We start from the raw sequence: 26,533 nt of genomic DNA on the forward strand, positions 1-26,533 counted from the left end.
ATTATTGTGTTACTGTCAGTTTCCCCTTTTATGGTTGTTAGCATTTGCCTTATGTATTGAGGTGCTCCAATGTTGGGTGCATAAATATTTATAATTGTCATAACTTCTTCTTGGATTGATCCCTTTATCATTATGTAGTGTCCTTCTTTGTCTCTTGTAACATTCTTTATTTTAAAGTCTATTTTATCTGATACGAATATTGCTACTCCAGCTTTCTTTTGATTTCCATTTACATGGAATATATTTCTCCATCCCTTCACTTTCAGTGTGTATGTGTCCCTAGGTCTGAAGCAGGTCTCTTGTAGACAGCATATATATGGATATAATTTTTGTATCCATTCAGCCAGTCTGTGTCTTTTGATTGGAGCATTGAATCTGTTTACAATCAAGGTTGTTATTGATATATATGTTCCTATTACCATTTTCTTAATTGTTTTGGGTTTGTTTTTGTGTGTCTTTTTCTTCTCTTGTGTTTCCAACAAGAGAAAGTCCTTTAACGTTTTTTGTAACACTGGTTTGGTGGTGCTGAATTCTCTTAACTTTTGCTTGTCTGTAAAGCTTTTGATTTCTCTGTCAAATCTGAATGATATCTTTTCTGGGTAGAGTAATCTTGGTTGTAGGTTTTTTTCTTTCATCACTTTGTGTATATCCTGCCACTCCCTTCTTGCCTGCAGAGTTTGTGCTGAAAAATCAGCTGATAACCCTATGAGGATTCCCTTGTATGTTATTTTTTGCATTTCCCTGCTGCTTTTAATATTTTTTCTTTGAATTTAATTTTTGTTAGTTTGATTAGTATGTGTCTCTCCAAGGGTTTATCGTATATGGGACTCTCTGCGCTTCCTAGACTTGGGTAACTATCTCCTTTCCCATGTTAGGGAAGTTTTCCACTATTACCTATTCAAATGTTTTCTCCGGCACTTTCTTTTTTTCTTCTTCTTCTGGGCCCCCTATAATAGGAATACTGGTGCATTTAGTGTTGTCCCAGAGGTCTCTGAGATTGTCTTCAATTCTTTTCATTCCTTTTTCCTTATTCTGCTCCTTGGCAGTTATTTCCACCATTCTGTCTTCCAGCTCACTTATTCTTTCTTCTGCCTTAGTTATTCTGTTATTGGTTCCTTCCAGTGTATTTTTCATTTCAGTTATTGTGATGTTCATCTCTGTTTGTTTGTTCCTCAGTTCTTTTAGATCTTTCTTAACATTTTTTTTAAATTTTCTAAATCCATGCCTCCATTCTATTTCCGAGATTCTGGATCATCTCTACTATCATTACTCTGAATACTTTTTCAGGTCGCTTGCCTATTTCCTCTTCATTTATTTGCTCTTGTAGGCTTTTACCTTGCTCCTTCATCTGTGACATATTTTTTGTCATCTATTTTTTTTTCTGGTGGGTGGAATTTTGTTTCTGTCTTACTGTTTGTTTGGCCTGAGGCTTCCAACACTGGAGTTTGTAGGCTGTTGGACAGAGTTTGGTCTTGGTGCTGAGATGAGGATCTCCAGATGAACTCACTCCAATGTATATTCCTTGGGTCTAAGGTTCTCTTTTAGTCCAGTGGTTTGGGCTCAGAGCTCCCAGCATGGGGGCTCTGGGCTGATCCCCACTTCATGAAGCAAGATCCTTCAAGCTGTGCAGGGCAGCAAATAAAAAAAGAAAAAAGTAGCAGAACAATAATCAAAAATAAAAAAATAAAATAAGTTTAGAAAATTAACAGTTATACTAGAAAAATATATATATATATAGATGAAACAACACCTGGAAGTTAAAACAGAGCCACTATAGTGAAAAAGGAAAAAACAACAAAGCCAGAAATATCCTGGACTGTGGGAGGCGGGGTTTAGACAGTGGCGGGGTTAGGGGTGGGCGGGGCCTTGCTTAGGATCCACACGGCAGGAAAAAGACCTCGAGAGAGTGAGGGTGGGGCTTATGCTCAATGCAGTGGGAGGGTCCCAGAAGTGTCTGTGACCGTGGAAGGTGGAGGACCAGGTCCAGGGCTACAGCAGGCTCACTGGGCCCAAGTGTGTGTGGGGAACCCTAGGCACATTTCCCCTGATCCTCCAGTCCTGGGGTGTAACCCCCCAAGTCCACCTCTCCTCCTCTTCACCTCTCCTCCCTCCCTCCCATGCCCCTAGGACCCACAAGGCCAGAGTGGGCCCCAGAGAATGGAGGACCAGGCCTGGAAGCCCAGCAGGTGTGCCAGGGTCCAAGTGGGCAGGGGAAATGCCCATTGCACCTCTCCTGATCCTCCAGTTCTGGAGGGCGCCTCTCACTCACCTCTCCTCTTCTCCCCCTGCCTCCCTCCTTTGCCTTTAGGACCAAAGCGGCCTGGTAGGGGCCTTGGAGCATGGAGGACCCTGCCTAGGAGCCCTGCAGGCTTCCCAGGACCTTATTGGACAGGGGAAATGTTAGGTGTCCTTCCCACTTATCCTCCAGACCCCTGAGGGTCCCTCCAACAGTGGGGACCCCTTCTGCCTCCCAGCCACCCCTCAGGGGCGCTGGTTCTGTCTGGCTTCCACTTCTTTTCCCCCCTCACTCCACCCATGTCATACTCAGTCACTCAGGGCTTCCTTCCATCTCCTTGGCTTTGAGGCCCCTCACCAGCCTCCAGCAGGCACCCTAGCTATCTCTGTTTTCTCCTTGATGACTCTGGCTAAAGGATTATCACATTTTTAAAAATCATTTCAAAGAACCAGCTTTTAGTTTCATTGATCTTTTCTATTGTTTTTGTCTCTATTTCATTTATTTCCATTTTGATCTTTATTTCTTTCCTTCTACTAATGGGTTTTGTTTGTTTTCCTTTTCTAGTTCCTTCAGATATGGATTTTAGGTTGTTTATTTGATATTTTTTCTGTTTCTTGAGTTAGAGTTTTATCACTCTAAACTTTTCTCTTATAAATGCTTTTGCTTCATTTAACAGAATTTGGACTACTGTGCTTCCATTTTTGTATCCAGGTATTTTAAAATTTTCTCCTTGATTTCTTTATTGACCCATGGGTTGTTTAGTTTGCATATTGTTTAGACTTCCTGTGTTTACGTTTTTTGCAGTTATTTTTCTTATAGTTGATTTCTAGTCTCAGGCCATCATTGTCAAAAAAGATACTTGATATGATTTCAATCTTCTTAAATTTATTGAGCATTGTTTTGTGGCCTAGCATGTAATCAATCCTGGAGTATATTTCATGTACACTTGAAAAGAATGTGTATTCTTCTGCTTTTGAATGGAATGTTCTATATGTATATATTAAGTCCATCTTGTCTAATGTATCCTTTAAGGATTTTCCTTATTGATTTTATGTCTGGATGATCTGTCCACTAATGTAAGCAGGGTGATTAAATTTGCTACTATTACTGTGTTACTGTTAATTACTCACTAATATTATTAATATTTACTTTACATATTTAGGTCCTCCTATGTTGGGTGCATATATACTGGCAATTGTTGTATCTTCTTGTTGAATCATTATTTAATTTTCTTATTTACCCCTTGTTACAGCCTTTGTTATAAAGTGTTTTATGTCCTATGTGTATTACTACCCCAGCTTTATTTTCATTTTTATTTGTATGGAATTCTTTTTTCCATATCTTCAGTTTTACTCTTTGGGTCTTTAGATCAGAAATGAGTCTTTCATAAGGAGCAAATATATTGTCCTTTGTATTTATTCATTCAGACACTTTATGTCCTTTGGTTGGAGCATTTAGTCAATTCACATGAAAGTAATTATTGATATATATGTACTTTTAAATTTTTGTTGTTTTGGCATTGCTTATACAGTTATTTTTTGTTCCATTATGCTTTTGTGCTCTTACTTTGTCATTTGATGAACATGTTTAGTGTTGTGTTAGTATTCCTTTCTTGTGTGTGTGTATGTGTATCTATTATACATGTTTGGTTTGTGGTTACCATGAGGCATATACCTATATATGATTATTTTAAGTTCATGGCCTCTTATGTTTAAATGCATTCTAACAACGCTGCATTTTTACTTCCCCCATCACAAATGATGTTTTTGACATCATATTTTACACAATTTTTTGTGCATCCTTTTACTACTTATTGTGGATATAGATGATTTTCATACTTCTTTCTTTTAATCTTCCTATTAGCTTTATAAGTGGTTGATGTACTACTTTTTCTGTATGTTTGTCTTTACCAATGAAATTTTTTCTTTCATACTTTTTATATTTCTAGTTGTGTGTGGCTTTTCCACTTAGAGAAGTCAGTTTATCATTTCTTGTAATGACATGTTAGTGGTGTTAAACTCTTAGATTTTCCTTGTCTGTAAAACACTTTATCTCTCCTTCACATCTGAATTAAAATCTTGCTGGTTAGAGTATTATTGGTTGTAAGTTTTTCCTTTATTACTTTAAATATACCATGCTACTCCCTTCTGCCTGCAAAATTTCTGCTGAAAAATTAGCTCACAAATTTATGGGAGCTCCTTTGCTTGTAACCAGTTGCTTTTCCCTTGATGCTTTTAAGATTCTCTATATTTAATTTTTACCACTTTAATTACAGTGTATCTTCTTGTGGATCTCTTTGTGTTCATCCTTTTTGGGACTCTGTGCTTCATGGACCTGGATGTCTGTTTCCTTTCCCAGGTTACAGAACTTTTCAGATATTATTTCTTCAAATAATTCTCTGCTCCTTTTACTCTTTCTTCACCTCTTTGGAACTGTATAATGGGAATGTTTGTAAGCTTGATGTTGCTGCAGAAGTCTCTTAAACTATCTTCACTTTTAAAATTCATTTTTTTCTGTTCAGCTTGGGTGATTTCCACTGCTCTATTTTCCAGTTTGCTCATTCATTCCTCTGTATTATCTAATTTAATGTTGATTCTTTCTAGTGTATTTTCTATTATTTCAGTTATTGTATTATTCAGCTTATTTTGATTATATTTTCTAATTCCTTCTTAAACTTCTCACTGTGTTCATCCACTCTTCTACTGAGTTCATTGAGTATCTTTATTACCATTACCTTGAGCACTTTATCAAGTTGATTGCTTATATCTCCACATAATTTTCTTCACATAGTTTTCTTTAGGGGATTTTATCTTGTTCATTTGTTTGGAGCATGTTCTTTTGTCACCTTGTTTTGCCTAATTGTCTGTGTTTATTTTTATGTATTAAGTAAGTTGGTTGTGTTTCCTGATCTTAGAAAAGTGACCTTATGTAGGAGACATCCTATGAGACACAGTAGCACATTCCCCTCTTGTCACCAGAGCTACATGCTCTAATGGTGCCCCCTATATGGGCCACATGGACCCTTCTTTTGTGTTGGGGTCAACTACTTTAGTCACACTGGTAGGTGGGGTTTGACCTCTGGCCTGATTGCCTGCCAAGCACTCCCCCTTGCAAAGCCTGCCCATAGGGACTCAGGGCTTCTACAGGTCCACTGCAGGTTTGGGCTCTATTCTAGGGAGGCTGGCTCCATTGCTCAAGTGATCCTGGTACTGGTGTTAGTCGACTGGTGTTGAGAGCCTAGTCTCAGTATGGCTTCTTGCAGAGCTCAGGGGTGCCAGGCCTCATGCTAGCCCATTGGTGAGAGGGCAGTTTCCCACGAAGGCTGTCTGCAGGACCTGGGAGGTCTGGGGCTAGTACTGGTTCACTGTTGGGCAGGGCTGTGTCCCCACATGGCTCACTGCTAGGCCTGATGGTCCCAAGACTGTTGCCATCTGGCTGGTTGTGGGTAAGATTCTGACACTAATAGGATAATAAGATGAGTGAGAACTGCCAAATGGATGTTGGCAACCCTATTGTCCGCATGGTAGAGTAATCTCCCCCAAATGGTTTCTGTCAATATCTATGTCCCCAGGGTAATCTTATTTGTATCCTTCCTCTCTGTGAGGCTCTCCTAGATCAACAATTGGGTCTGACAGAGTATCCCTTCATATCACTGCCTCTGTGAATGTTCTTGGAGCATGTGAGATTTTGTCTTCATTCTAAGAGTATATACTCTTTTTCCTTCAGCCCTCTTGTTCTCCCATATGCAAGTGCCCCTGGCTTTTGAAGCCAAATGCTCTGGGGACTCATCTTGTTGCAGGACTTCCTGGCTGGAGATCCCAAATTGTGCCTCAGATCCTTCACTCCTTGGGGAGCATCTCTGAAATTGTGATTAATTCCCCATTAGTGGGTCACCTATGTGGGGGGAGGGGTCTTCATTGTACTGCATCTCTGCTCCAGTTACCCATCTCTTTTGGCTCTTTGTTAGTCTGCAAGTCATTCTCGTCAATAGTTTGCTTTAGTCATAATATTGGTATATCCATGGGAGAAGGTGAGCTCAGGGTCTTCCTACTCTGCCATCTTCAAGCAATCTCTTCACTTTTCGCTATTATATATTAATGCTGCTATGAATGCTAAAGTACATGTTTTTGTGTGCACATATATTTTCATTTTTAATTTTATTTTTTTTAATTGAAGTATAGATGATTTACAATGTTGTGCCAATCTCTGCTGTACAGCAAAGTGACTCAGGTATACATATATAGACATTCTTTTTTTAAATATTCTTTTCCATTGTGGTTTATCATAGTATATTTAATATAGTTCCCTGTTCTATGCAGTAGGCAATTGTTGTTTATGCATCCTATATGTAAAAGTTCACATCTGCTAATCTCACACTCCCAGTTCTTCTCTGCCCCAACCCTCTCCCCCTTGGCAACAAGCTTGTTCTCTATGTCTCTGAGTCTGTTTCTGTTTTGTAGATAGGTTCATTGATACCATATTTTAGATTCCACATATAAGTGATATCTTATGGTATTTGTCTTTCTCTTTCTGACTTACTTCACTTAGTATGCTAATCTCTAGTTGCATCCATGTTGCTGCAAATGGCATTATTTTGTTCTTTTTTATGGCTTAGTAGTATTACATTTTATATATGTACCACATTTTTATCCATTCACCTGTCAATGGACATTTTGGTTATGTATCTAGAATTGGAATTGTTCCTTCATATGGTAACTATGTTTTATATTTTGTGTAACATACAAAACATTTCCCAAAATGGTGCAAAATTTTGTTATCTCACCAACAATCTATGATATTTCCAATTTCTACCTATCCTTGCCAAAACTTAGTATCTCCCACCTTTTATGTAATAACCATTTTTGTGTGTTTGAAGTAGTATCTCATTTTGATTTTCATTTACATGTCCTAATTTCTAATGGCCCTGAAAATTTCTTCACATGCTTATTGGCCATTTGTATATCATCCTTGAAGAAATGTCCATACAAATACTTTGCCCTTTTTAATTTGGATTATATACATTTTATTTTTGAAATGCAAATTTTTAAATATATTCTGAGTGTAATCCCTTATCAGACATATTATATGCACCTATTTTATTACAATTTATTTTTTTTTTGATAATGTGCTTTGAAATAGAAAGGGTTTACATTTTTGAATCTCAACTTATTTTTTTCTTTTGTCACATCTGCTTTTGTGGTCAGATCTAAGTAACAATTGCCTAAGTCCAAAGTAACAGATATTTATTTCTATATTTTATTCTCATATTTTATAATTTTAGCTATAAAATTTGGATCTCAGTTCCATTTTTAGTTAATTTTTTTTTGTATAGTGTTTGAGTCAGGATTCCAACCTCATTCTTTTGCATGTAAATATCCTGTTCTCCCAGAACCATTTGTTGAAAAAAACGATTCTGTCCACATTGAATAGTCTTGCTACTTTTATAAACAATCAATTGACCATCTATGTAAGGATTTATATCTGGATTCACAATTCTATTCTATTCATCCATGTATTGCTATGTACAAGTACCCCACTGTTTTGACATCTGTAGCTGTGTAGTAAACTTTAAGATAGGGAAATGTGAGCTCTTTAATTATGTTCTTAATTTTCAAGATACATTCAGCTATTCTGGGTTCCTGGAATTTCCATATGAATTTTAGGATCAAATAGTCGGTTTTGGGTTAAAAAGTCTGTTAGGGTTTGATAAGAATTGTTCTGAATCTCTAACTCAACTTCTGATAATATTGAAATCTTAACAATATTGTTTTCCAATCCACAAATGCAAGAGATCTTTTCATTCATTTAGTTTCTTTTTAATGTATATGAACAATGTTTTGGAGTTTTAATTGAACGATATCACCAGTTATTTGCTAAATCCGTTCCTAAGTATTATTTTTCTTTTTGCAAATACATATAGAATTGTTTTCTGAAATTACTTTTATGATTGTTCATCGATACTGTAAAAAATAAGATTTTCAACATCAATCTTAAAGACTTTATAGAATTAGCTTGGTAAGGTCATTAAACAAACAAACTACTTTTTTTTTTCTTTTTTCCAAAGATTGAGTAAAAGGTAAAAATGCCTGCTCTTGCCTCTGGTATTCAAAATAAAACTGAAAGTCCTAACTATTGCAATCAGAAAAAGAATAAATAAAATGTGTTCTTAATGGAAATAAAAAAATAATACTATCTTTATTACTAGGGAACATTACCCTGGATGTAGAACACCACAAGATAGTATCTAATAATACCACTAGAACTAGTAATTTTAGCAAAGTTGAAGCATACAAGGTCAATATAGAAAAAAAAATGACTTGTATTTTTACATACAAGTAATAAACAAAAAATAAATTTAAGGTTATACTTGAATTCACAAATAACATCAAAGATAATAAAATAGTCAAGAATAAATTTCACAAAATAATCACTTAACTTGCACATTTTAAAAATTCCAAAATTTTATAGAGAGAAATTAAAGATAATATAAATAAAAGGAAAGATGTTCCATGTTCATGGATTGGAAGAATCGATGTTGTTAAAATAGCAATTCTCCCCAAATTCACCTGTAAATTCAATTTAGTACCTGTAAAAATACCAGTAGGATTTTTGCCAAAATTAAAAGCATATTTTAAAATTTATTTAAAAATAAACATCTCTTAGCTTATTCAAAACAATTTTGGAAAAGAAGAACAAAGTTAGAGAACTTTTAATTCTCAATTTTAACCTTACTATGCAGTTAGATTTATCAAAACTGTGTGGTAATGGCAGAGAATACATATTTATGTCAATGGGAAAGACCTGAGTGTCCAGGAAAAAATTCCCTACATTTATATTCAGTTGATTTGTAACAAAAGTGCCAAGTCAAAACATTAGTAGAAGGAAAGACTGTTTCACAAATAGTGCTGGGACAACTGTAAAACCACATACAAAAAAATATTGACTTACTTCCTCAAATCATACAGAAAAAGATAAATGAAAATAAATCATAGACGTATAAGTAACAGCTAAAACAATAAGACTTTTAGAAGAAAACACTGGAGAAAAATTTGAGACTTTCAGTTAGACAAATATTTTCATATACAATATCAAAATCAGAATCCAGAAATGAAGAAAAATAATTATATTGAATTTCACCAAAATTAAAAAAATATATATGCTTGTAATTATACCATCAAAAAAGTGAAAAGATAAACAACAGAGCAAGAGAAAATAATTGCAAATCATATAATTGACAAGTAACTTGTATTCCAAGTATATAAGAAACTCATCTCAACAATAAAAAGATAAAAATACCTATTCTAAAACAGCAAAGTATTTTAATATACACTTATCCAACCTAGACACACAAGTGGTAAATAAGTGCATGAAAAGATCATCAATACCATTTGTCATTATAGAAATGTAAATCTAAGCCACAATATGATACTGTGTCACATGCATATGCGAGAATGACTTTATTAAATGATAAAGACAAAAAAAAGTTGGTGATGATGTAAATTAATGGAAACCCTCATCAGTTGTTGGAGGGAATGTAAAATGTTATAGCCACCATAAGAAAGATTTTATAGTTATTTTTAAAAGTGTAATGTAAAAATATCATGCAACCCATAATTCCACTCATAAGTATCTATTCAAAAGAAATGAAAATATATGTCAACATGAAGGTTTGCACCTGAATATTCAATATAGATTTATTTGCAATAGCCCAAATCTAGAAGCAAGTTAACTGTTCATCCACCAGTGAATAAAGAGACAAAATATATATCCATACAATGGAATATAATTTATAAAAAACTTTTTTTAACATATAATTGACAAATTTATTATGAAGAAACTTCAGTAGGCTTTTAAAAAGACTGTGTTGGTTTTACAAGACTGAAAGGTGACAACCCATGAATCCATGACAGGACAAATAAACAAGGATAAGTAAAATATTAAATGCCATCTAAATTAAAAGACCTTAATTCAAAGTAATTATAATTTTTGTGTCTTGTTAGAAGCAGCTGTATAGTTACCCTTCATGAAATTCACCTCACCAACTCATGAACACTGTAAAGCCTCACTACAAACTTATTTATATAATTTACAGGAGTCAATGAGTTTTTTGCACTTATGCATGCACTACCACAAAAAGCACAAAATCTTATTTACAGGGATTTTTTTGTTTCTCTAAAATGTATCTTGTTCATCTTTTAAAGTGCAAGCTACTAATATACTGTATCCTAAAGAAAAAAGTTTCTAAAAGAAGTATGAGACAGCTATACAATACTGTCAAGAGCGCTTCGTAAATAATATTTGATGGTTGAAGCAAAAACTATAACATCATCTAATGTCATATTCCATGTATGTAGAGAAAATAAAGACGTATATCTAACAAATGTAGTTGTAAAGGCACCTAGATGGAAATAAAGGGGTTCAAAAATTAATTTGAAGTTATTAAATGTCAATATCGGTATGTATTTATATTACAATATTCACAACAACCACTAAAAACTGTACAAAAGTATTCTCAAAAAACATAAGTGAAGCAAGATAGAGTCCTAAAAAATGTTAAATAAACATACAGGAAGGCCAAAAAAGAGCAACAGAGGGACAAAAAACACAGGAAAAAATACAATGCTAATAATAAAAGGGCAGAATTAAGCCCTAATATATCAATAATTACTTTAAATATAATAATCTAAATGGTCTAATGGTCTAAATACATCAATTAAAGACAGTTATTAGCAGAATAAATTTTAAAAGATGATTATCTATATGTGGTCTATAGGAAACTCACTTCAAACCCCATGACATGCACAACTTACAGAAACATGATAGATTAATGCTAACATTAATAAAAAATTAGTAAATGTAACCATTGTAATGTTAAAGTAGATTTAAAAGGAAATAAATTTACTGAGGAGGACAAAGATGGATATTACATGATAATAATAGAATATATCCACCAAGGATGTATAACAATCTTAAAAAATAAATGTATAAAGCAACAGAAGTTTAAAATACATTAAACAAAAGTGATAAATCTGAAAAAAAATATACAGAGCCACATTTATAGTTGGAGAAAATCAACCCACTACTGACAATTGATAGAAGTACTATACAGAATATTACAAAGATATAGAAGAAACAAACACAACCAAGCAAGATGATCTAATAAATATTTTAAAACACTTTACTTAGTAACAGTAGAATACACATTCTTTTCAAGTGCTTATGAAAAAATCACCAAGATAAATAGATATCCTGAGCCATGAAACAAACATAAAAACTAAAAGAATTGAAATCATACAGAGTTTGTTCTCCAAACATCATGGAATCTAACTACACATTAATAACAAAGACAGCAGTCAAATTTACACACACTCAGTGTTATACAATCCAAGGTCAAAATGGAAGTTTCAAAGGTAATTATAAAAATGCATAGACCTTAAGGTCAATAAAAATGTAAAGTTACAAAATTTGTGGGATGCACTTAAAACAGTATTGAGCAGAAAATTTAAATCAAGAAATGTTCATATTAGAAGAGGACAAAAATCTCAAATCCATAATTTGAGTTCCACCACAAGAAATTAGAAAATGAAGGGCAAAATAAACCCAAAGCAAGCAAAAAAAAAAAAAAAAAAAAAAAAAAAAAAATATATATATATATATACACATATGCCAAAATCAATAAAATTTAAGCATAGAAACATTAGGAAAATACACAAAACCTGATTCTTTGAGAAATAAATGGATAAAACTAATAAACCTCAAGCAAGACAGGGAAAAAAAGAGAGAATACACAAATCACCCATCACTAGTATCTTGAAAAATATACAAGGGATAGCAGTACATGTACTCTAGTTATTGAAATACTAATTATGGAATTCTACAGAGGTCTTTACACATAAATTTGACAAATTAAAAAAAAATTGGACGAACTCCTAGAAGACCACAAAGTGCCAAACCTCAAATAAGTTAAAACACATAACCTATTTTTTCTACAGCCCCTTAAAAATGGATTTGTAGTTAAATTTCTCCGGCAAAGAAATACCTAGGCACAGATGGTTCACTGGGGAACATTATCAAACGTTTAAAGAAGGATTTATTTTTTAATTTTACAAATTTACGCCATAAAATAAAACACTTTCCAACTTGTTTTATAAGGTCAGTATTATTCTGACACAACAACCAGACAAGACCATACAAAGAAGAAACTACAGACCATTATCACTCATGAACTTAGATGCATAAAGATTGAAAAAAAATTGCAAAATTTATTAGTCTGTTCAGGCTGCTATTAAAAAAATTATCATATACTGAGTGGCATATAAACAGCAGAATTTTATTGCTCATAGTTCTGGAGGCTTGAAGTCCAAGATCAGGGTGCCAGCATGGTTTCATTACTGGTGAAGGCCTTCATCCAGGTTGGTAGACTGCCATCTTCTCATTGTCTCCTCACAGGGTGGAAGGAATGAGGGATCTCTCTGGAGCCTCATTTATAAGTGGCCCCTTATAACCTAAGGGTCCAATTTCTAATACAAGCCCTTTAGGGGTTAGGATTTTAACATATGAATACTGGGGGGATGCAAACATTCAGAGCACAATTACCCCCCAAATGTCTCACCTCTTAAGAGGTGATTGGAATTTCAGCATATAAATTTTGAAGGGAAGCAAACATTCAGACCACAGCAAAAATAGAATCCATCAATGCATAAAAATAATTATAAACTACAGAAAAATGAGATTTATTCCAAGCATGCAAAGTTGATTAAAACATCAATGTAATTCGCCATATCAACAAACTAAAGAAGAAGTATTATATGAGCATATGAATTGACACACTAAAAACATTTGACAAAATTCAGCACTGTTTCATGATAAAAATATCCAGCAAACTAATAGAAAGAAGTTTCCTCAATGTAATGATGGCAATGTAGAAAAACCCTATAGCTAACAATCATACTTAATGGTGAAAGACAATATTTCACCCTTAAGATTGTGCATAAGCAAAGATGTCCAATCTTACCAATGTTATTGAACATAGTATTGAATGTTCTAGCTCCTCTAATAAGGAAAGCAAAGACAGAAAAAGCACATAGTTTGGAAAGAAAGAATGTTTTTTTATTTGAAGATTATTATTATGTAAGCAATCCCAAAGAAACTCCAAAAAAAATCTTGAATAAATGAGTGAGTTCAGCAAAGTTACTAGATATGAGCCCAATGCAAAAAAAAAGTAAATAAATTTCTATATGCATATATTAAGAACACAATACCATTTACAATTTCTCCAAAGAAAGTTAATTATTTGGGTATAGACAATAAAACACCCACAGAATCTGTTACCAACAATTATAACATGATGATGAAAGAAATAAAATACCTATATAAATGGAGAGACATACAATGAAAATTGGTCAGAAGACTCCACATGGAAATGATGTAAATTCTCCCTAAATTTATCTATAGTTTTAATGAAATTTCTATTAAATTCCAGTAGCATTTTCTGTAGTTATAGACAAGGTTATTCTAAAGTTTATACAGATGAGCATAAGTTCTAGAATAGCTAAAACAATCTTGTAAAAGAGAAATAAAACAGGAGAAATCACTATTCAATATTGATAGTTATTATATATTAGCAGCAATCAAGTCACCATGGTATTGGAGGGACAGACAAATAGGTTAAAGGAACAGAAGCAAAAGTCTAGAAAGAAACCAGCATGAATATGTCAAACTGATTTTTTTTAACAAAAGCAATTCAATGGGTGAGGGATAGACTTATTAATAAATGGTGCTGAAGCATTTGGATGTAATAGCCAAATCACAAACCTTATTAAACATTGCATTCAATACATATAATGGATTTCAATGTAAAAGGTAAAATTATAAATACCTTAGGAGAGAGAGAACATAGTAGAAAAATTTAGAATCTTGGTTGGGTGAAGTGATCTTAGATATTACAAAAAACACAAATCATAAAAGAAAAAATGGTATTGTAGACCTCATGAAAATTAAAATTTTCCGTGAAAAACCCTTTTAAGACAATAAAAAAGGCAAAGTTTGGACTGTGAGAAAAGTGGGAGAAAAGCCTATCCATTAAAGAGTAGTGTTTACAACATATAAAGAACCCTCAAAGTCAACCATAAAAGCAACCCAATTAGACAAAATAAATAAAGATGTTACATTAAAGAGGAAAAATGGCTGGCAAGTAATTGCAAGAAAATATGCCCCACATGACTAGCTATAAAAAATACTAAAATTAAAAAATAATAGTGACAATACCAAATGCTGCCAAACATATATATAAATAAGATAACTCATACATTGCTTGTGGGAATGCAAAATGTTACAAATGGTATATAATAAAGATAATGGATTAAACACTTATGAAACTAGTATGAAGTTTAAAAAGCAAAGTAGTAAAAATAGCTATAATTACAACAATTAATTAAGGAATACATAAGATAACATGATATAAAATGTTATATCAAAAACATAAAATGAGAAGATAGTAATAATGTTGAGCTTTACAATGGGATCAAACTTAAAATAGACTTATAAATAAAAGCTGTTATATGTAAACCTTATGGTAACTGCAGAGTAAAAACTTATAATAAATACACAAAAGACATAGAGAAAACAATATATCACTTAAAATGTCATCAGAACACAAAGGAAGAGATCAAGAGAAGAAGGAAGGACTAAAGAGGAACTACAAAAACAGCCAGAAAACAATTAACAAAATGACAATAAGCACATAACCTATCAATTATTATAAATGTAATTGGACTCAATTCTCCATTCAAAACATAGAGTAGTTGGATGAATTTTCTTAAAAAGACCCATCTATATGTTGAGTACAAGAGACTTGCTTTATTTTTTTATTGTTATTTTTTTATTTTGACAATTATCATTTATTGCAATTATATCTTTCTTTTAACTGCACACATAATTTTCATTGTATTATACAGTTGGCATTTTTTAAAGATTTATTCTCACATTTACCAGTTCATTTTTGCTCCATTTCTTCTTGCGTGACAGGCATCTCTTCTGAGATCACTTTCCTTCTGCCTAAAGAATATCCTTTGAAATTTCCTTTAATAATGGCAACCTCGGTGTAGGTCTTTGAGAGTAAAGATATCTATATTGAAACTTTTTTTTTCAGTATTCTGGCTTTCATTGTTGTTCTTTAAACATGAGCTATCAGTCTTACTATCACACTTGAAGAATATTTTTCCCTTAGACTGCTTTGGAGACTTTATCTTTGAGTTTTTTCATTATTCAGATTCACCATGTGATGCTTAAATGTAGATTTTAAAAAATTTATCTGACATTGCATTCATTGGACTTCTTGAATCTGTGGCTCTGTCCTTCAATTCTGGAAAATTCTCACCCATTATCTTGTCAATATTGTCTCTGACATATTATTGCTACTTTCTTTTTACTACAGTTAGGCTTTCTCACTTTATTCACCATGTTGACAAACTTCTTTTAAATATTTATTGTCACTGCCACTACATGTTGTATAATAATAATTTTGCTCCCCTATTTTCCAGGTTCTTTGTCATATTATAGGCTACATTTAGTTACCTTGTAAACCAATATAATCAGTATTTTTTTAGATTACTCCATATATAATTTATTCAATTTAGATTTCATTTTTATCCCAAATAAGCTAGGTCAGTGTTTATAGTGTTTATTTCCTGAAGAGGATTTTTTTTCCGGTTTTTATTATTACTTTTTAAAAATAACATTTAAGTATAGTTAATTTACAATGTTGTGTTAGTTTCAGTTGTAAAGCAAATTGATTCAGTTTTGTATAGATACATATAGACACACATATAAATATACATTCTTATTCAGATTCTTTTCCATTATGTGTTATTACAGGATTTTGAATATAGTTCCATGTGCTACACAGGAGATCCTTGTTGTTTATCTATTTAATATATAGTAGTGTATATATGTTAATTCCAAATTCCTAATTTATCTCTCTCCCTTTTCACTCTAGTCCCTTTGGTAACCATAGTATGTTTTCTATGTCTGTGAGTCTCTTTTCATTTTGTAAGTAATAAATGAAAATAAATAAGGTAACACAGGCCTTAAATTACATATTAGATCAGATGAACTTAATTAATATTTATAGAGCATTCCATTCAAAAACAGCAGAATACCCATTCTTTTCGAGTGCAGATGGAATATTTTCCAGGATAGATCATATGCTGGGTTACAATGCAAGTCTCAATAAATTTAAGAAAACTGAAATCAAATCAAGCATCTTTTCTGACCACAACACTATAAGGATAAAAGTCAACTACAAGAAAATACTGCAAGAATACAAACATGTGGAGACTCAACAATATGCCAGTAACCAACCAATGTATCACTGAAGAAATCACAGAGGAAATCAAATAATATCTAGAGACAAGTGAAAATGAAAACACAATGGTCCAAAACCTATGGGATGCAGCAAAATAAATTATAATAGGAAAGACTATGTGATACAAGCTTCCTTAAAAAAACAAGAAAAATCTCAAACAAACTAACTTTCACCTAAAAGAAATAGAGAAAAAAGAACAAACAAAACATAGAGTTAGCAGAAGGAAAGAAATCCTAAAGATCAAAGCAGAGATAAATGAAATAGAGATTAACAAAACAATAGAAAATATTTAAAAAACTAAAACTGGTTCTTTGAAAAGATAAATAAAGTTGATAAACATTTAGCCGTACTCATCAAGAGAAAAAGGGAGAAAGCCAAAATCAATAACATCAGAAATGAAAAAGGAGAAGTTACAATGAACACTACAGAAATACAAAAGCTCAAAGGACACTACTACAAGCAAATATATGCCAATAAAATGAACAACCTAGAAGAAATGGACAAATACTTAGAAAGGTACAATCTCCCAAGACTGAACCAGGAAGAAATAGAAAACATGACCAGGACAATTACCAGTACTGAAATTAAATTTTTTATTTAAAAACTCCCAACAAACAAAAGACCAGTGCAAGAGGGCTTTACAGGGTATTCCACCAGACATTTAGAGAAGAGTTAACACTTATCCTTCTGAAACTACTTCAAAAAATTACACAGGAAAGAACAATTTTGAATTAATTCTATGAGTCCACCATCACTGTAATACCAAAACCAGATGAAGACACCACAAAAAAAGAAAATTACAGGCCAATATTAATAAGGAATATAGATGCAAAAATCCTCAACAAAATGTTAGCAAACTGAATTCAACAACACATTAAAAGGATCATACACCATGATGAAGTATGATTTATCCCAGGGATGGAAGGATTTTTCAATATCTGCAAATCAATCAATGTGATACATCACATTAACAAATTGAAAATAAAAACCATATAATCATATAAATAGATGCAGAAACAAGGTCTGATAAAATTCAACACCATTTATGCTAAAAACTCTCCAGAAAATGGGCATAGAGGAACATACCTCAACATAATAAAGGTCATACATGATAAACCCACAGTTAATAGCATCCTCTATGTTGTAAAGCTAAAAGTGTTTCCTCTAAGATCAGGAACAAGACAAGGATACCCACTCTCTCCAATTTTGTTCAACATAGTTTTGGAAGTCATAGCCATTGGTTGGCAATAAGAGAAGAAAAAGAAATAAAAGGTATTCATATTGGAAAAGAAGAAGTAAAACTGTCACTGTTTGCAGTTGACATGATACTATACATAGAAAATCCTAAAGATTCCACCAGAAAATTATTAGAGCCAATCAATGAATTCACTAATGTCACAGGATACAAAATTAATACACAGAAGTCTCTTGCATTCTTATACACTAACAACAAAAGATCAGAAAGAAAAATTAAGGAAACAACTCCATTTACCATTGCAACAAAAATAATATTATACCTAGGCATAAACCTACCTAAAGAGGCAAAAGACGTGTAGTCTGAAAACTATAAGATACTTATGAAACAAATTGAAAATGACACATACAGATGGAAAGATATAACATGTTCTTGGACTGGAAGAATCAATATTGTTAAAATGTATATACTACCCAAGATAATCTACAGATTCAATGCAATCCCTATCAAATTACCTATGACATTTTTCCACAGAATCAGAACAAAACAATTTTAAATTTGTATGGAAAGGCAAAAGACCCCAAAAAGCCAAAATAATCTTGAGAAGAATGGATCTGGAGGAATCATGCTCCATGAATTCAGACTCTAGTACAAAGTTGTAATAATCAAAACAGTATGGTATTGGCACAAATACAGACATATAGATTAACAGAATAGGATAGAAGGCCCAGAAATAAACCCACATACTTATGGTCAATTAATCTACCACATAAGAGGCAAGAATATACAATGGAGAAAAGACATTCTCTTCAATAAGTGGTGCTGGGAAATCTGGACAGCTACAGGTAAAATAATAAAATTATTCTTTAATACCATGTAGAAACATAAACTCAAAATGGATTAAAGACTTAAATGTATAACCAGATAGTATAAAATTCCTAGAGGAAAACAGGCAGAACACTCTTTGACATATATTGCAGCAATATATTTTTGATCATTCTCCTACAGTAATGGAAATAAAAACAAAAATAAACCAATGGGACCTAGTTAAACTTAAAATTTTACACAGCAAATGAATCCATAAACAAAACAAAAAGGCAACCCACAGAATGGGAGAAAATATTTGCAAATGATATGACTGAGAAGAGGTTAATATCCAATATAAATACGCAAAAGACTTGCTTTAGATATAAGGACCCACAAAGACTGAATGTGAAGAAATGGAAAAAGATATTTCATGAAAATGGAAACCAAAAGAAAGCTGGAGTAGTTATAGCATACAAAATAGACTTTAAAATAGGCTGTAATAAAAGACAAAGGTTTGTTACGTAACGCTAGTGTCATAAATACAACAAGGAAACATAAAAATTGTAAATATTTAAGTAACCAGCATAGGACTGTCTAAATATAGAGAGAAAATATTAACAGACCTGAAAAGAGAAACAGAGAGCAATATAATAATATTATAAAGTTTTAATACTACACATATATAAATAGATATATGATCCAGATAATCAATAAGAAAATATGGGCCTTAAAAGACAGTTTGAACAATAGGACTTATATATTTATTTTAAAAGTCCTTACAAAAACACCAGAATACACATTTTTCTTAAGTGGACATGGAGAAATTTCCAAGATCGATTATATGTTGGGACACAAAACAAGTCAATAAATTTAAGAGAATTAAAATAATATTAAGCATCTTTTCCAACCACAGTGGCATGAAACTAGAAATTACTTAAAATATATTGGAAAATTTATAAATATGTGCAGATTAAACAACATGCTATTAAACAACTGACGGGTCAATGAAGTAAAAGAGAAATTATAAAATACTTTGAGACAAATTAAAATGAAAATGTAACATTGCAAACTTATGGGATGCAGCAAAAGCGTTTTAAAAATTGAAATTCATAGAAATAAATGACTAACTCAAGAAACAGGAAGGTCTGAAAAAACCTAATGTTACACATTAGGGAATTAGAAAAGAAGATCAAACAAAATCCAGAGACTAAAAACAATAGAAATCAACATGGAATTAAATGCTGGTTCTATGAAAAGAGACAGTTGATAAACTTTTAGCTAGACTCAGCAAGAAAATAAAAGTTAGAGGATTCAAATACAAAGTATAAAAAATGAAGGAGGGGGCTTCCCTGGTGGCGCAGTGGTTGAGAGTCTGCCTGCTGATGCAGGGGACACAGGTTCATGCCCCAGTCTGGGAAGATCTCACATGCCGCAGAGCGGCTGGACCTGTGAGCCATGGCCGCTGAGCCTGTGCATCCAGAGCCTGTGTTCTGCAATGGGAGAGGCCACAACAGTGAGAGGCCTGCGTACTGCAAAAAAAAAAAAGGAGGGGGAGACTTTCGAGATGGTGGAAGAGTAAGATGTGGAGATCACCTTCCTCCCCACAAATACATCAGACATATATCTACATGTGGAACAACTCCTGCAGAACACCTACTGAACGCTGGCAGAAGACCTCAGACTTCCCAAATTTCAAGAAACTCCCCACATACGTGGGTAGGGCAAAAGAAAAAAAAAGAAAAAACAGAGAAAAAAGAATAGGGACAGGACCTGCACCTCAGGGAGGGAGCTGTGAAGGAGGAAAAGTTTCCACACACTAGGAAGACCCTTCACTGGCGGAATTGGGGGGTGATGGTGGGGAAGCTTCGGAGACACAGAGGAGAGCACAGCAACAGGGAAGCAGAGGGCAAAGTGCAGAGATTCTCTCACAAAGCATCAGTGCCGACCAGCACTCACCAGCCCAAGAGGCTTGTCTGCTCACCCGCCGGACCTGCTGGGGGCTGGGATCCAAGGTTCGGGCTTCAGAGGTCAGATCCCAGGGAAGGGCTGGGGTTGGCTGTGTGAACACAGCCTGAAGGGGGTTAGTGCACCACAGCTAGCCGGGAGGGAGTCCGGAAAAAGTCTGGAGCTGGCTAAGAGGCAAGGAAATTTTTCTTGCCATTTTGATTCACAGTGGCAAGGAGAGGGGATTAAGAGCACCGCTTAAAGGAGCTCCAGAGAAAGGCGTGAGCCACTGCTATGAACGTGGACCCCACAGACGGGCATGATACACTAAAGCTGCTGCTGCAGCCAACAAGAAGCCTGTGTGCAAGCACAGTTCACTATCCACACCTCCCCTCTCAGGAGCCTGTGCAGCCCACCACTGCCAGGGTCCCGTGCCAGGGACAACTTCCCAGGTAGAACGCATGGTGTGCCTCAGTCTGTTGCAATGACATGCCGGCCTCTGCTGCAACAAGAGCACCCCACATCCGTACCCCTCGCTCTCCCAGGCCTGAGTGAGTCAGAGCCCCCGAATCAGCTGCTCCTTTAACTCCATCCTGTCTGAGCAAAGAACACATGCCCTCAGGTGATCTACATGCAAAGGAGGTTCTAAACCAAAAGCTGAAACCATGGTGCTGTGCAAACAAAGAAGAGAAAGGGAAGTCTCACTCAGCAGCATCAGGAGCAGCGGATTAAATCTCCACAATCAGCTTGATTTACCCTGCATCTGTGGAATATATGAATAGACAACAAATCATCCCAAATTGAGGAGGTGGAGTTTGGGAGCAACGATATATATATATTTTTCCTTTTTTTTCTCTTTTTGAGAGTGTGTATGTGTATGCTTCTTTGTGGGATTTTGTCTGTATAGCTTTGTTTTTACCATTTATCCATTTGTCTGTTCATTTTTATTTCTTTTTTATTTTTATTACGCAAATTTTTTTTCTTAATAATAAATTTTGTTTTAAAAACTTTATTTTATTTTATCTTCTTCTTTCTTTATTTCTTTCTTTTCCTCCATTTTATCTGAGCCATGTGGAGGACAGGATCTTGGTGCTCCAGACAGGCGTCAGGGCTGTGCCACTGAGGTGGGAGAGCCAAGTTCAGGACACTGGTCCACAACAGACCTCCCAGCTCCATGTAATATCAAACAGCAAAAATCTCCAAGAGATCTCCACCTCAATGCCAAGACCCAGCTCCACTCATTGACCAGCAAGCTACAGTGTAGGACACCTTAGGTCAAACAAGTAGCAATACAGGAACACAACCTCATCCATTAGCACAGAGGCTGCCTAAAATCATAATAAGGCCACTGACACCCCACAACACACCACCAGACGTGGACCTGCCCACCAGAAAGACAAGATTCAGCATCATCATCGAGAACTTGGCACTAGTCCTCTCCACCAGGAAGCCTACACAACAAACTGAAACAAACTTAGACACTGGGGACAGCCACCAAAAACAAGGGTGTTTTTGAAACTATGAAACTATGATCCTGCAGCCTGCGAAAAGGAGACACCAAACACAGGAAGTTAAGCAAAATGAGAAGACAGAGAAACACACAGCAGATGAATGAGCAAGGCAAAAACCCACCAGACCTAACAAATGAAGAGGAAATAGGCAGTCTACTTGAAAAAAGCATTCAGAATAATGATAGTAAAGTTGAGCCAAAATGTTGGGAATAGAATGAAGAAAATACAAGAAACATTTAACAAGGATTTAGAAGAACTAAAGAGCACACCAACAGTGATGAACAACACAGTAAATTAAAGTAAAAATTCACTAGAAGGGACTAATAGCAGAATAACTGAGGCAGAAGAATAGATAAGTGACCTGGAAGATATAATAGTGGAAATAACTATTACAGAGCAAAATAAAGAAAAAACAATGCAAAGAATTGTGGACAGTCTCAGAGACCTCTGGGACAACATTAAATGCACCAACATTCGAATTATGGGGCTCCGAGAAGAAGAAGAGATAAAGAAATGAACTGAGAAAATATTTGAAGAGATTATAGTTGAAAACTTCCACAATATGGGAAAGGAAATAGTTAATCAAGTCCAGGAAGCACAGAGAGTCCCATTAAGGATAAATCCAAGGAGAAACACACCAAGACATATTAATCAAACTATCAAAAATTAAATATAAAGAAAACATATTAAAAGCAACAAGATCTTTCAGCAGAAACTCTGCAAGCCAGAAGGGAGTGGCAGGACATATTTAAAGTGATGAAGGAGAAAAACCTACAACCAAGATTACTCTACCCAGCAAGGATCTCATTCAGATTTGATGGAGAAATTAAAACCTTTACAGACAAGCAAAAGCTAAGAGAATTCAGCACCACCAAACCAGCTTTACAACAAATGCTAAAGGAACTTCTCTAGGCAGGAAACACAAGGGAAGAAAAAGACATACAATAATAAACACAAAACAATTATGAAAATGGTATTAGGAAAAAACATATCGATAATTACCTTAAATGTAAATGGATTTAATGCTCCAACCAAAAGACATAGATTGATTGAATGGATACGAAAACAATACCTATATATATTCTGGCTAAAAGAGACCCACTTCAGACCTAGGGACACATACAGACTGAAAGTGATGGGATACAAAGAATATTCCATGCAAATGGAAACCAAAAGGAAGTTGGAGTAGCAATTCTCATAACAGAAAAAATAGAGTTTAAAACAAAGACTATTACAAGGGACAAAGAAGGACACTACATAATGATCAAGGGATCAATCCAAGAAGAAGATATAACAATTGTAAATACTTATGCACCCAACATAGGAGAACCTCAATACATAAGGCAGATACTAACAGCCATAAAAGGGGAAATTGACATAACACAATCATAGTAGGGGATGTCAACGGCCCACTTTCACCAATGGACAGATCATCCATAATGAAAATAAATAAGGAAACAGAAGCTTTAATATGTTTAACAGCTGAACTTTCAGCAGAAACCCTGAAAGCCAGAAGGAAGTGGCGGCAGGACATTTATAAAGTGATGAAGGAGAAAAACTGACCACCAAGATTACTCTACCCAGCAAGGATCTCATTCAGATTTGATGGAGAAATTAAAACCTTTACAGACAAGCAAAAGCTAAGAGAATTCAGCACCACCAAACCAGCTTTACAACAAATGCTAAAGGAACTTCTCTAGGCAGGAAACACAAGGGAAGAAAAAGACATACAATAATAAACACAAAACAATTATGAAAATGGTATTAGGAAAAAACATATCGATAATTACCTTAAATGTAAATGGATTTAATGCTCCAACCAAAAGACATAGATTGATTGAATGGATACGAAAACAATACCTATATATATTCTGGCTAAAAGAGACCCACTTCAGACCTAGGGACACATACAGACTGAAAGTGATGGGATACAAAAAATATTCCATGCAAATGGAAACCAAAAGGAAGTTGGAGTAGCAATTCTCATAACAGAAAAAATAGAGTTTAAAACAAAGACTATTACAAGGGACAAAGAAGGACAGTACATAATGATCAAGGGATCAATCCAAGAAGAATATATAACAATTGTAAATACTTATGCACCCAACATAGGAGAACCTCAATACATAAGGCAGATACTAACAGCCATAAAAGGGGAAATTGACATAACACAATCATAGTAGGGGATGTCAACGGCCCACTTTCACCAATGGACAGATCATCCATAATGAAAATAAATAAGGAAACAGAAGCTTTAAATGATACATTAAACAAGATGGACTTAATTTATATTTATAGGACAATCCATACAAAAAAAACAGAATACACTTTCTTCTCAAGTACTCATGGAACATTCTCCAGGACAGATCATATCTTGGATCACAAATCAAGCCTTGGTAAATTTAAGAAAATTGAAACGTATCGAGTATCTTTTCCAACCACAACAGTATGAGACTAGATATCAATTATTGGAAAATAATTTGTAAAAAATACAAACACATGGACGCTAAAGAATACACTAATGAATAAGCAAGAGATCACTGAAGAAATCAAAAAACACCTAGAAACAAATAACAATGGAAACACGACGACCCAAAACTTATGGGATGCAGCAAAAGCAGTTCTAAGAGGGAAGTTTATAGCAATACAATCCTACTTCAGGACAGAAGAAACAACTCAAATAAACAACCTAAACTTACAGCTAAAGAAATTAGAGAAAGAAGAAGATAAAATCTCAGTGTTAGCAGAAGGAAGGAAATCATAAACATCAGATCAGAAACAAATGAAAAAGAAATGAAAGAAATGAGAGCAAATGTCAATTGAACTAAGCTGGTTTTTTGAGAAGAAAAACAAAATTCATAAATACTTAGCCAGATTCATCAAGAAAAAAGGGAGAAGACACAAATCAATGATTTAGAAATGAAAAAGGAAAACTAACAACTGACACTGCAGAAATGTAAAAGATCATGAGAGATTACTACAAGGAACTATATGCCAATAAAATTGACCACCTGGAAGAAATGGAGAAATTCTTAGAAAAGCACAACCTTGAATGACTGAGCCATGAAGAAATAGAAAATATAAACAGACAAATCACAAGCTCTGATATTAAGACTGTGATTAAAAATATTCCAACAAAAAAAAAGCCGAGGACCAGATGGCTTCACAGGTGAATTCTATCAAACATTTAGCGAAGAGGTAACATCTATCCTTCTCAAACTCTTCCAAAATATAGCAGAGGGAGGAACCCTCCCAAACTCATTCTACGAGGCCACCATCAGCCTGATACAAAAGGAGAGAAAGATGTCACAACAAAAGAAAACTACAGGGGCTTCCCTGGTGGCGCAATGGTTGAGAGTCCGCCTGCTGATGCAGGGGACACGGGTTCGTGCCCCAGTCTGGGAGGATCCCACACGCCGCAGAGCGGCTGGGCCCGTGAGCCATGGCCGCTGAGCCTGCGCATCTGGAGCCTGTGCTCCGCAGCGGGAGAGGCCACAGCAGTCAGAGGTCCGTGTACCAAAAAAAAAAAAAAAAAAAGAAAACTACAGACCAATATCACTGATGAACATAGATGCAAAATTCTCAATGAAATAAGAGCACATTAAAAGGATCATACACCATGATCAAGTGTGGTTTATCCCAGGAATGCAAAGATACTTCAATATATGCAAATCAATCAATGTGATAAACCATATTGACAAATAGAAGGAGAAAAACCATGTGATCATCTCAATAGATGGAGAAAAATCATTGAACAAAATTCAACACCCATTTCTGATAAAAACCCTCCAGAAAGTAGGCATTAGGGAAGCTTACCTAAACAAAATAAATGCCATATATGACAAATACACAGCCAATATCTTTCTCAATGGTGAAAAACTGAAACCATTCCTTCTAAGGAACAAGAAAAGGTTGTCCACCCTCACCTCTATTATTCAACATAATTTTGGAAGTTTTAGCCACAGCAATCAGAGAAGAAAAAGAAATAAAGGAATCCATATCAGAAAAGAAGAAGTAAAGCTGTCACTGTTGGCAGATACTATACAGAGAGAATCCTAAAGAAGCTACCACGAAACTACTAGAGCTAATCAATGAATTTTGTAAAGTAGCAGGATACAAAATTAATGCACAGAAATCTCTTACATTCTTATACACTAATGATGAAATATCTGAATGATAAATTAAGCAAACACTCCCATTTACCTGTGCAACAAAAAGAATAAAATATCTAGGAATAAACCTACCTAAGGAGACAAAAGACCTGTATGCAGAAAACTATAAGACAATGATGAAAGAAATTAAGGATGATACAAAAAGATGGAGAGATATACCATATTCTTGGATTGAAAGAATCAACTTTGTGAAAATGACTATACTACCCAAAGCAATCTACAGATTCAGTGCAATCCTTATCAAACTACCAATGGCATTTTTCACAAAACTAGAAGACAAAATTTCAAGTTTCTATGGAAACA

The sequence above is a fragment of the Physeter macrocephalus genome, chromosome 21 (assembly GCF_002837175.3).
Source record: "Physeter macrocephalus isolate SW-GA chromosome 21, ASM283717v5, whole genome shotgun sequence".
NCBI classification, from domain to species: domain Eukaryota; kingdom Metazoa; phylum Chordata; class Mammalia; order Artiodactyla; family Physeteridae; genus Physeter; species Physeter macrocephalus.